This window comes from Triticum urartu, chromosome 2, assembly GCF_003073215.2.
Source record: "Triticum urartu cultivar G1812 chromosome 2, Tu2.1, whole genome shotgun sequence".
In the NCBI taxonomy this organism is placed as follows: Eukaryota; Viridiplantae; Streptophyta; class Magnoliopsida; order Poales; family Poaceae; genus Triticum; species Triticum urartu.
Genome location: NC_053023.1, coordinates 364,257,278 through 364,270,782, shown reverse-complemented (window position 1 = coordinate 364,270,782; position 13,505 = coordinate 364,257,278). Strand labels below are relative to the sequence as shown.

The window sequence follows — 13,505 nt, the reverse complement described above, 5'->3', positions numbered from 1 at the left end:
GGTGGCTAGTCCTACTTATAGAGGCCCTGGTCCTCTTCCCAAAATGGGAGCGGGAAGGGCGCTAACAATTGGCCATTTTGAAGGGGAACAACTAGTACAAGTTATCCTGACCAAAGGTGGTCTTCGGCTGCCAAAAGCACTGGTCATGACGCCGTCTTGGGCTCCAGGATGACCTCCGTCCTGCCGCTCTGCTGGTCTTGGTCTCGTTGCACCGGAATGGTAACCTTTGCCCGATGCCTTGGACTGTGCTTGTTCCCTTTGCACCGAAGGGAAACAAGGACACTGCACAGGCCGGTGCCCGCCTGGCGCCCGCCTGATCTCGATCGTCATGGCTTGCGTCACGGGCTCCTCGCGAGGTGCCCCTGCCTTGATCTCTCCGCCTCCTCACGAGTCTGCCTGATGAGGCTGCTCCTAAGGAAGCTTCCTGTCGTTCGCCCCGAAGGGCTTGGCCCCTCGCGAGGGTCTTGAGTTTGAGCTGATGAAGCTGGGCCGCACTGGGCCCCCACTCGAGCCATGCCGCAGGCCGCTGGCAGGCAAGTCTGGGGACCCCCGTTCCCAGAACACCGACAGATGGTGGGCCGGAACTAGTGTGGGTGTACTATGTTGTCGATGAGGCAGATGCTTTGTGGTGGACGAGTGCGTCGATGAAAAAGGGGAGGGGCACGAAGGTGTTGCGGTGCCGTGGAGAAGTCTATTTTTCTGTGGGGATAGAAAATTGGGAGTAATGAGGAGTACTCTGGGTGCCGGGGTGGGGTTGGATGGGTGGGATGAACATGAAGTTACCAAAACAACCCTCGAGCAACCAGCATCCATCGGCCTGTTCGACCAAGGGTATGATGGCAACTTTGCATTGGTCGAATCCGAGTCGCGGGAGATCTCGCTAGAAATGGGAGATTTTGCCGTCGACCAGCTGAAAATTTGTAACATTGAACTACTCCCTACTCCCCGTCTAGCGTGTTAGGTGATTGGACTAAGCAGCTAGGAGTACTACTAGTACTGCCTCCATGTTTATATACTCTGCATATTATGTTTGACTAAAGTCAGACTTCCTAAAGTTTGACCAAGTTTATAAAAAATATAAACATTCACCATAACAAATCTGTATGATATGAGAGTACATTGAATAATTAATCTAATGGTATTGATTTGCTATTATATATGCTAATATTTTTGTTTGTAAACTTTGTCAAATTTTACAAAACTTGACTTTGAACAATGCTAATACATGGACTTAAATAAAAATGGAGGGAGTACACATATGTTTTCTTAGTTTGTCATGGCATTAATTATTTGTTGTAATTGTGAAATAAATATATTAAGCTATTGATTTTGAATGTAATGGTTTAAACAATTCTATATTTAGAATCGTTGTTGAATTCCAAGATGAATATCAGGTCTATAGTACTTCACAATATGCTCAAACTCACATAATGCAACTCAAATGAAAATCTAAATGCTTTTCATAGTTATTAATTTGTTGGATGCAACAAAACCAACCATAACTCACAATGTGTGAATGAAACATAAAGAGTTTGTGAAGATGGAGTAATGGCGGGAGAGAGATGTGTGCGCTCAACACATAAGATAAACACCAAGTGGAAGAAAGAGACAAAGGATGGGAAAGATTGTATATATGTGGGCGAGCGAGCAGGAGAGAAATCTCACAAGAGAGAGAGAGGAAGTGTGCGAGAGAGGGATATATATATGTATATATATATATATGGTCACGCTATTCGTCACCCTGGTTTAGGAATAGTTATTCTTCACCCCCTCTCTATTTTGACATCAATGCACCGTATTTTTACGTTTCGTAAATTATGTCTTATTTCATACAAAAAAAGAGAACGTAAGAAAATATGTACTCGTCGTAAAAAATATTTTATGTTACATAAAATTACGAATATAAAAACATAGTGTAAAACATACATAAAATGTGATTTTTCTAGTCTTATAACATACATTTTTGTTTTTCTATACAAAATTTTACATATTGAATCAATATGCATGTAACTACTTATATTCTAAACGTTATTTATTTAAAAAGCGATCGTAAGATTACCTCGGGTGAAGAATAACTTATTTTGCACCCTGGGTGATAAATAGTAACACTATATATATATACATAAACACTATTCTGATCACGGGATCAGAATAATATTCTGATCACAACATGAACTTCTCGAGTAACGCGCTTGACCTTCCCCGAGTACTAGGTTGAACTTCAGCTAAAAGTTGTTCAAATGGGGCTTGCGATATACCGTTGGAAAGCTATGGACATCAGTATCATGACCCAAGTTAAATTTTTGGCAAAATGTAAGCGGTTTAAGAGCAGTTTTGAAAACCGTTTTTTCTTCATACAAAAAATGTGAATCGTATTTTCGATTGCATTATTAAACTGTTTATCGGAATGAGGCAAATAATATGGCGTTGGAAAGCTGCTGAAAAATCGCTCCTTCCACATGTTGAAAGTTTTCTCTAATTCCCTACGGTTAAAGAGTAATTCGGAAAATCATAGAATTTCGCAAATGGAACACCCGAGTTTGTATTTTCGATGCCATTTCTAAACGGCTAATCCAATTGAGGCCAATAATATGGCGTTGGAAAACTTATGAAAATGCGCTACTTTTTCATGTTAAAAGTTGTTTTCTAATTTTGAACGGTTTAAAAGTAATTTAGAAAACGGTACAAGTTCCACCGAGTTCGTATTTTCAAATTTTTTTACCGTACGTCAAAATGCAGCAAATAATATGGCGTTGGAAAGCTTGAAGAGATGCGAAACTTTTTTGTATATATTGTTTCTCCAATTCATTACAGTTTTATGTCAGTTTTGAAAATGGCTAAAAACGTATTTTTGCCGTAATTTCTACAAACTTTATCGGAATGGGGCAGATAATATACCGCTGAAAAGCTATGGAAAATTCAAAACTTTTTCATGTTGATGGTTTTCTATGATTCCTTGCCGTTTTCAAGTAATTTCGAAAATGGCGAGATCGTTCGTTCTTCCTTTATCGCGGAACAGATTCTTCAAAAATGCACCGCGTGAAGAACCTGAACTTCTCGGCATGTCTACTTGAACTTCACTCTGTTTTTCACGTGCTTTTTTTGCCCGAAGCTCTCCATCCACTCACCGGAATTGAGCAAGTGATATACCGATGGAAAGCTGCTGTAAACACGCAACTTTCACGTGTTGATCGTTTTTTCATACTCGCGACAATTTTAAAAGTTTTTCATCTCAAATTCATTCACTATAGTAGTCGAACTTCGTGATGTTTTCACATTGAACTTCTCTGACCTATTTTCATTTTTAATTTTCCCATCCATTTCGTTAGTGTTACACAAATGATATTCTCTTTGTACAAACCTCTCTCACAATATATTTTTTTAACTTTCTCCGACCGAGGACTTGAATTTACACAAATGATATTCCTGTTGTTTTGAAGTAAATTAGAGAAATGACGAGATCATGATTTATGCCTTGATTGCGAATGGAAACGCACTGCATGAAGTAGTTGAACTTCTCGGGCATGTTTGTTTGACCCTCACTCTATTTTTGACATGTTGTTTTTTGCACTGCGTGAAGTAGTTGAACTTCTAGGCCATGTGTGTTTGAACTTCACTCTATTTCACTTTATTTGTATTTTTTATATGAAATACACACCATGTAGTACGTGAACTTCCCGTTGTTATCACTTTGAATTTCTCTCTGGTTTGAGAGAATTATTTTATAACACCAAAAACAACATATTTTAATTCATACTCGCGACGGTTCAAAATAATTTTTTGAATGCGTAAAAACATGTTTTTAACGGTATACATAAAACTTTTAAAGCATTCATCCAAATACAGCATATAATATACCATTGGAAAGCTTATGAATAGGAGCATCTTTTTCATGTAGAAAGACGTTACAAATTTTTGTCGTTTGAGAGGAGTTTTGAAAATGGCAAAAACAATGTTGTTTTTGCCTGTTTTTAACATGTAATTGAAGGTCGGATGTCTCGCAATAGAAATCTCGAACTGCACCGGAAGGAGCACGTGAACTTCTTGCAACAAACCTTATAGGCTCTTAGTTTTTTATTCGTTTTATTCTCATGTGAAACGCCTTTCGTGTACTAGTTGAACTTCTCGCTATTTTCACTTTGAACTTCTATCACATATTTTTTGTTCGTAATTTCCCACCCGTTCATCGGAGTTGCACAAATGATATACCGTGTTGATTACCTCTCTCACAAGAAGTTCTGAACTTTCCCGTGCCGAGCACCTGAACTTCTTGCAAGTAAATTTTTATACTTTAACTTTTTTATTCTATTTTTCTCATATGAAACACACACCATGCAGTACGTGAACTTCTCTCTGTTTCACTTTGGTAATGGAAAAAATCTAGGTTTTTTATAGACATCGAACCGCTCTAACTTTTTTATTTAAACTTCTTTGTGTGTTTTTTAGAAATGTGAAAATTAGAGTTTTTTTAGAAAGATCGAACTTCTTCGTTATTTCTAATAGAACTTATTGTTCTTATTATTTTGTAACCAGAAAAAACTAAATTTCAAATAAATATCAAACTGCTCTTCTTTTAAAAATTGAACTTCTTTGGTTTATTATTTATTAATGAGAAAAAACTGAGCTTCTAATATGCGTTCAACTACTTCCTTTTTTAAAATTGAACTTCATGATTTTAGTCTTTAGTATCACGGAAAATCTAAGATTTTTATAAAAATCAAAGAACTTCATTTTTAAAATCCGTTATTGTTTATTGAACTTCTCGATTTTTTAGGTGAGCTCACTTTTTTCATATAGAAGTAGTGGCTTCGATTTTTTTAAACATAAAATGATTCATTTACTTTTATTGTTCTTCTCTTTTTTTTGTTTAGAGAATATGCAAATCATCATCAATGTGTGTGTGTTTGTGCACGCCATAAGAGCCGCTTTTCTGAACTATCGATGGTCTTTTTCTGGTGGCGGTTTTGTTTTCACGAGCTCTCCAATTTTTTAGAATGTATTTCTTTCAATTTGAAAAATTTAATTGCACCATTTTTACTATATATGAACTTACGCTTTTTTATATTTGAACTTCTCACAGGAAATTTAGAGAGAGAGTGGTTGAATTTTTTTTTCTCATTTTAGTTGAAATTAAAGACAACAAAATCACTTAGCTAACAGTTTGGTTTTTTTATTTGTACGTCTTGCATGCATTTTTGTAAAATAGGACTTGGTTGGCAAACATATTTCATTATTTTTGTCCAAGTTTTCTACAGAACACCACAATCATCTGGCCAGAGCATGTAAGGTAATGTTTTTAACAAAGAAAAGTCATTCTTTTTCTATATATGAACGTCATGCAGTTTTGTATATGAACTTCCACGATTGTGTTTTTCCTGAACTTTTAAAGTTGTAAACATTAGAGCTTGCCCATATGCAGTTTTGCTAAGTAGGCGCAGGAGTGTGGAATAAAAAATACATAGGGACCAGCAACATTTGAAACTTCTTTTTTATTAAAAACGGTGAAATATCCATTCCAAAGTGGTCTCTTATTTTTCTACTATTGTGTTATTTTTTGTCTGAACTTCTTATGTTCTTCCCATCAATAGATTCGGATTTACTTGTACTTCTCTGAACCTTTCATCTACATCACTTTAAACTTCAGTCCTTCTTCAAACCGCAAAAGTTTTCCTGGTACACATATGTGACCTCCTCCTGTCTATTTACTTGAACTTCTTTTCAAGAAAAAAAATTCTGGCGTCAAGTTTCTTAACATATAAAATGAAAGACAAACAAACTCATTAGCAAAAACAAATGGCGGACAGAACATTGTTCCCACGTTATCCACGTACGTACACAAGTAGCTGCATTTTCTTTGATATAATTTTTCAGATACAAGCACACAAAAACCATCAAAGCAACATACTCTTTGACTATTTTTCTACTGAGAAGCTATACTGATGCATTCTTTTTTCCATTTTCTTTGAGTCTTCAAATTTGTGCCTACAAGATACATGGATTGAACTGACGGGATTAGAGTCTAAGAACAAAATGAAAGTTGCAGCACGCTCCAACATCATGAGCAGAAGAACCAGGGGAGCTCGTCGTGCGTTGGAAGTGCGTCCTCCAGTTGCCGAAGTAATGAGCATAACATGAATTTTCTAATGGGGTGAAACACTGATACAGCTGAACTTCAGACACTGTCTACCCCGCACTGCCGTCGGCCCGTCACGGTGAAGAGAGAAGGGGGGTGGTGCGCGGTCGATGCACCGACGAAGCAGAGGGCAGGTCACATCAGATAGGAGGGCAGGCCGCACTGGAGCGAAGGGAAGGTCGCACACCGAAGCGATGAACCTCTCTCACACAGAGGCGGACACCAGGGAAAGCCACGAACAACGGCATGCCCTCTGCTATGGAGGGCGGAGGTAGTTTGTGTCGCCGGATGGTAGACGGGGAGGCGCCCGAGGCCGGGGCAGAGCAGCGAGGAGGAACGTGTGGCAGAGGGTCGTCGTCGGAGGAGGAACTGGGCGATGTTGGGGCTGCCTAGGTGGCAGGGGAGGTGCAGCGGGGTCGAGCGCCCCGGCAGGCGATGGCGGGGACGCGCACCGGCACGTGGTGGTGGCAAGCAGCGGCGGGGTCGAGCGCCCCGGCAGGCGACGACGGGGTTGCGCGCCGGCGCGTGGTGGCACAGGTAGCGGCGGGGCCACGCGCCGGCGCCGCGCGCCGGCGCTTGGTGGCGGCGGCCGACGGTGGGATCGGTCCAGAGCGGATCCGGGGAAGGAGGCGACCTGGTGGCCGGATCCGGGGCCGGAGGCGACGGCCGGTTTCAGGGGCGGAGGCGGCGACTGGTTCCGGGGGACGGTGCCGGTGGTTGAGTGTCGGAGAAGGTGGATTCGAGGGTGGGACTGTGCGCGTAGGAAGTAGGTGGGCTGGGTGTTTTTTGTTTCCTTCATCGCTGCAAGTTTGGGAGTTCCGCCACATCCTCGCGCGCCCTATATAGAGCCCATCGTGATCCAAATAGTTATTCTAATCCTGAGATTAGAATAGTGCTATTTTCTCTCTCTCTATATATATATATGTATATGTATATATATAGGATGGATTTATTATAATAACATCCCTTAAGACCTTATTTTGATAACAGTAACTCTTATTCTGATTACACCATCGAGCTGACCCGTATAGAAACTAACCCCGCAGAACAACCGAACCGAACTGCACCGAACACAAAAAAAACCCCACACCCCACCTTATCCTCCCACTCTCCCCACGACCCCAGCCAGCCACCTCTCTCCCCGCGCCAGCCCACCTCCCTCCGCACCTTCTCCGATGCGACGCGCCCCTGCCCTCCCCACCTTCTCCGGCGACGCCGCCCACCACCACCTCCCTCCCCGCGCCGCGCCCCACCTCCCTGCCCACCTTCTATGGCGTGGCGCGCCCCTACCGCCTCCCTCCCCCGTCCCCATCCCGGATCCCTCCTCTCACGCCGCCTCTGGATGCGAGCCACCGCCACCAATGGCCAACGCCCCCTTCGGCAATAGGGCCAGCCCTACCGCCGCCAAACCCCATGGCCTCGCCGCCCTCACCCCCAGGGCCGACCACGCCCCCGCCAAGCAACCACCGGATCCAGGGGGATCCGGTTCCACCTCCCTCGTCTGCCCCCTGCCCCCTGGGTAGCTACCCCTGATGAGCAGGACAACGGCCGGCGTCGGCGGCCCCAACCCCGCCCCACCCAGCCGCGAATACGACCCCGCCCCGTGACGCCGACCTCGACGGCCCCGGCCTCCCGCGCCGCCCTGCGACGGCCAGCCTCCAAGGCCCCGGCCCCTGCGCCGCCCGGCCCCGGCCCTGGCCGCTGACGTCCGCCGCCCTCCCTGATCCCATCCGACAAGTTCCGCTGCCTCCCCTCCCCTCCGACGAGCTCTCCTGTGTCCCCTCCCCTCATGTGAGCTGCGTGGTATGTTATTTGAGAAAAGGCCCAAACCTCAATTCGTTTGGTTGTTGCTACAGTTCACCTTTTTGATTTTTGATAGGGAAAATTAAGCACACAACAGTTTACTATTCGTGTTCTTGATTCAGTTTTCCATTTTTTTGCAGGAGAGGAAAACATCAAAAATGAGAAAAAAGTGTGTTGCGCTCCTGATGCAATTTGACAGCTCACAAGAGCAGTACACAACACCAGCATCATGTTTGAGGAAAGTTCTTTCTTGTTGCAGATTATGGATGAGCATCTGCCATGCGGTTTCAGTGCGGATGAGGTTTCGGAGTGGTCCACTAATTTTTTGCTTGCAGTGTAGTGTGGTGAAATTATACTCGTCCTCCCCCTTCATCCTCACCACTTTATACTTAGTCATGCAGTGCACTCCTAAAAGTGGTGCAGTACTCGCAAAATTGTCGTTAGTTTTATACTTAGTCATGCAGTGCACTAGCAAAAAGTGGTGCTGTACTCGCAAAATTAGTTTGTTTCTCCTCACCGACGACAATGGTGCAGCGCTTTAGTCCAAAACAGTGGGAGCACACAACCAACGTTTACTCTAGAAAGCAGTACACTTAGGTACTGTGAGCAGTTGTGCAAAACAAAAAAGGAATCGATTGTTTGTATTTTGGTTTTGAGACCTGTTGAGTAAGCTCCGGCAACCTATTTATCACTAATGTTAAAAGATAGATGCAGTTTGATGTAAACCCTCATGTGGTTTACTTTGTGAAGAAAACAGGATAATAAAAACTCCTGAGAAGTTCACATCCCCTTCTAAAAATGCAATTTATTTTAAACAAAAAATATTAAAATCTAATTATGTTTTGAACCAAAAATTCTAAAAAAGAACCAATGTAGTTAGCTTGCCCCTACCCTGGAGTTCACTTGCTCATTCCATGTAGTTTGGAGTCCAGCATGCAGTTTGGGCCATGTGGACATGCAGTGCAGAATGGTATTTTTCCCGTGTTTGAAGATTTTATGCATAAAAGCTATATGGACTCGTTTGAAAATTGTTTACAAAGGAAGTTCATTTCGAATTGTGTCGCGGCTCATTTCCCTTGACCATGCGGTTCGCTTCTTCGCACGTGTACAGCTCGCCAATGTGGAAACCCAAAACTCCAAATAGAAAAAAGAAAGAAGGAAATGAGGTGCAAAGATGTGTTAAATGAAAAAGGGTAGAGAAACGACAAAAAAAGTAGTGTCGTTCACTTGACCATTTGATGCAGTGCGGTTTTCTAAACTGAAGCAGTGCGGTCGAGTGTCTGATTTGTTCATCTTGTAAGTGACCATTTGATGCAGTGCGGTTTTCTAACTGAAGCAGTGCGGTCAGGTGTCTGATGTTGTTCATCTTGTAAGTGCGAAAGAAAAAATGTTACCGAAACGACAAATAGAGTAATGCGGTTTCCTTCTCCATACTTTTGGGATTCACTTACGCCCGATGTGGAGTCCCGTCCACTTCCTCACATGAGAAAATTTACGTGTAAAATAAAAGAAATCAAGCAGTTCAGTTGCCCATCTGACGGCATGCGGTTTCCTATTTGAAGCAGTGTGTTCTTCTGTCCGATTCAGTACACAAGTCGATTTGGGTGTCGCCAAAAACAGAGTTTCCGCATTTTGATTAAATTGAAACTGCTCTTAAACCGTAAGAAATTAGAGAGTGGGTTCTACATGAAAAAGCTGCATCTCGTCGATATCTTTCCAATGGTGTAGAATTTTGATCATTCCGACCAGCGGTTTGTAAAAATTTCGCGAAAAACGGCCGCTGCCACATGTCGTCCGCCGCACAGTTTTCAAAATTAACTTAAAACCGTAAGGAATCTTAAAAACATTTCAACATATGAAAGTTGCGCCTCGTCCGTAGCTTTCCAACGGCGTGTCACACGCCTCGTTTCGACAAACGATTCAAAAACTGAATTGAAAACAGTACCAAAAATTACAAAAATTTCAAAAAAACAGAATTCCGCGATTTAATAAATTTGAAACTGCTCTTAAACCATAACAAAATAGAGAAAACAATAGTTATGAAAAAGATGCGCCTCGACGATATCTATCCAACGGCGTATCATTTGCTTCATTCCGACAAGCGGTTTAGAAAAAAAAATGCGAAAAACGCTCGCTGGCAACATCATTTTCAAAACCGCTCTTAAACTGCGGGGAATCTCGAAAAGTGTTCAACATGGCGAAGTTACGCCTAATCCGTAGCTTTCCAACGGTATATTACACGCCTCGTTCCGATAAACGGTTAAAAAATTAGAGTGTAAATAGTACCAAAAAAACACTACGCGCAGTTTTTTCCGACGCGAAGTTCACTAGTCTTTGTAATGTAGTGCTCTTGCTAAAGGAAGTGCAGTGCCCTCATGTTAAGCATGCAATGCGGAAGTGTTATCAGAATAACTATTCTGATAATATTATCAGAATAGACGGACTATATATATACACGGAGGAATAAGTTAGGTCTGTGAGAAAGATGGAGACATGTAATATAAGGAGTGAGATACGTGTGCATCGGGATTTTGTACATGTGGAAGGCGAAGTGACAAAAGGTTTGATGAGAGTGATCAAAAGAACATGGACTAGAGAGGAATATTGTGGGCCAAGGGATTGATAATTTTTGGTTGGAGGGAGGGAGAGGGGGGGAGAGAGAAGGGGGGAAGGAGTTACTCAGCCATCGTCACGTCATCCAGCTTCAAAATGCCCCCAGTCTCTAGTGCGGTCTGGTCGTCGTCTTTGTTCTTCCCACTGTCCTCCTTGAAGATCGAGGTGGTGTGCATGTGGGGGTGCAGATAAGCACAAGCGACAGTGGTCGCTATATAACCTTAGATTGGGATGGATAGTGTGCTTGGGGGGACTGTGTGTGTCAAATATTGGGAGAAATGAAACCTATGGAGAGAATGTGTGTGCATAGTGAGCATGCGAGAGAGGCTAATGGTGCGAGACAAATACATCGTGTGTGTGTGTCAATGTTTAAGCAATATAGAGAGATCATGTGCGGAATCCAAAGAGAGGACTATGGGGAGTGTGTTTGCGAGGGAAAGAGACATAGCGAAAGATAAATGTGTGTGTGTGTGGTACATGGTGTGTATGTGACGGAGATGTACATGCATGGTAAATAGGGTTTTCATGAAGTGATTGTGTGTGTGAGATAGAGAGCGATGTATGGGCCTTGAGGCAAGCATGGGCTGGGTGAGGGTGTCAAAATGTGTGCGTCGATGCATGTATTACATGCGATTGTGCGAGGGACGGTCGAATCGATAGAGATGGTTGTTGTGTTACGGATGCTCCTCTCTCTCATGCACACACAAAAAACACAAGTAGAAGACTGTTCTCTCATGTATACACAACATCTCGGCATATCTTTATGTCTCACTCATACATGATCATTTGCACATTCACACATCTCTATGACTATCACATGCACACCGTCTCCACATTGGCCTTCAGCCACAACATACATATAGAACATGCACCCGTTCTCTCTCCATTACACACACAGAATCTCTATTAAAAAAATTGTAGGGGACACCTAAAATGTCCAAATCCAAGTAATCATGAACTCAAGATAAATTCAAATATATGGAAATATTGTAGCGTAAAGAACTTTTCCCGCAAAAAAGTAGAGTAATATTCGGGGATTGTTTTCACACACACAAAAAGGGTTGGGGGATGTCCTTCCAGCGCGACACAGTGACACACCTTTCGGTCGACCGCGCAGCCATGTGCACGCACTTGCACAAGATTCAGTATCGATGTTGTGCTAACTAATGTGGTATAAGCGCGGGCGCGATGCATGCGCTTGCACAGGATTACGTGTACTAGTATGGTGTTCTTTCAAGTTTGTCCAACCCTATAAGGGCATCTCCAATGGTCATGTGATCACCTTTGTAAATCTGCCATGTAGACTCTTTTGATTAGGTGGTGTAGAATATAAGGAGAGGGAGAATGGGATCGTATGATCCTCAACCCATGATCTGGGCACAACCTCCGAGGTAATTACATTCATTTCCATGGGCCCTAGCTGAACCTGGTGTGAGCTGCAGCAGTTGAGGTAGTCCTGGACAAAGGGGTCCTCGGGCGTTCGGCATGTTATCCATGGGCCGGACTGATGGGTTGTGAAGATCAAAGACCATACTCGTGTCCGAATTGGAATCTACTTGGCGTGGAAGGCAAGCTTGGCGACCGAAGATTCCTTCTTATGTAACCGACTGCATGTAAACCCTAGATCCCCTCGGTGTCTATATAAACCGTAGGGGTAGTCCGGAAAGGACAACACATATACTCCTTACCATACCCACATAGGCTAGACTTCTAGGGTTTAGCCATTACGATCTCGTGGTAGATCAACTCTTGTAATACTCATATTCATCAAGATCAATCAAGAAGGAAGTAGGGTATTACCTCCATAGAGAGGGACCGAACCTGGGTAAACATCGTGTCCCCCGTCTCCTGTTACCATCGATCCTAGACGCATAGTTCGGGACCCCCTACCCGAGATCCGCCGGTTTTGACACCGACATTGGTGCTTTCATTGAGAGTTCCACTGTGCCGTCGGTAGAAGGCTCGATGGCCCCTTCGATCATCAGTAATGACGTTGTCCATGGAGAAACCTTCCTCCCCGGACAGATCTTCATATTCGGTGGCTTTGTACTGCGGGCCAACTCGTTTGGCCATCTGCAGCAGATCGACAGCTACGCCTCTGGCCATCAGGCCAGATTCGGAAGCTTGAATTACGTCGCAGACATCCGGGGAGATTTGATCTTCGACGGATTCAAGACCGCGGCAACCGCTCCCCATTGCCTCGATGAACATGGCTTAAACCTGTCATCGGGCCGCATCTAGGAGATAGCTCCTATAGCAGCTCTGGCCTTAAATCCGGAGCAGATCAAGTCACCCGAAGATGGGAAGCTCGACCCCATAAGAGGGGCTACCAATTTCGCGGCGCTGGAGCCGCACGCAGATTCCATTTCATAAGGTATCCGCATCAACGGAACCTTGGACTCGCCTCCGACGTCGAACTCCGAACCCTACGACCCCGCGTATACCGAACTCGATCGATTATCGGTCTTCAAGTTCAGCATCGCAGATGTCTTCCAATACTCGCCCATGGGTGACATACTAAACTCGCTAAAAAACCTATCCTTGGCAAACGACCCGTCGCCGAACTATGTTCGGTTCGAACTTTCAGCGGACGATGGAGAATTTTGTTTCCCACCCAGCACCCACTTCGTAGCCACTATTGAAAACCTAACCAACACGCCCGCCCCCCCGCCCCGAAGACATCGACAGTGTGGACGACGATGAGGGGCAAGGCCAGAGCTTACTACCCGCTCGACACAGGATGACCACTTCCTGGTATGACGTGTGTATGATAGACACACCTTACGGTGCTCTCAACGATGACAAAGAGGATTCGGTCGAGAATAAACCACCTGGCACACAGCCCGGACACCGGCGCCTTGGGTCACATCGCCCAAGAGAAAACACTGCTAGCACCAGAGAAGACGATACTCCGGACAACAAAGACCCTGTTGAGATAGAATCCAAGCAGGAGGAA

At 44.0% G+C, this 13,505-nt stretch overlaps 1 long non-coding RNA gene across 1 annotated transcript; it reads left to right on the top strand.

The window, feature by feature from the left end:
- The first annotated feature begins 7,129 nt into the window (after positions 1-7,129).
- Positions 7,130-8,643, top strand: LOC125537318. The gene is made up of 2 exons (XR_007295781.1): positions 7,130-7,936; positions 8,077-8,643. It is a non-coding gene; the product is annotated as an uncharacterized LOC125537318 (long non-coding RNA).
- Positions 8,644-13,505: the final 4,862 nt, after the last annotated feature.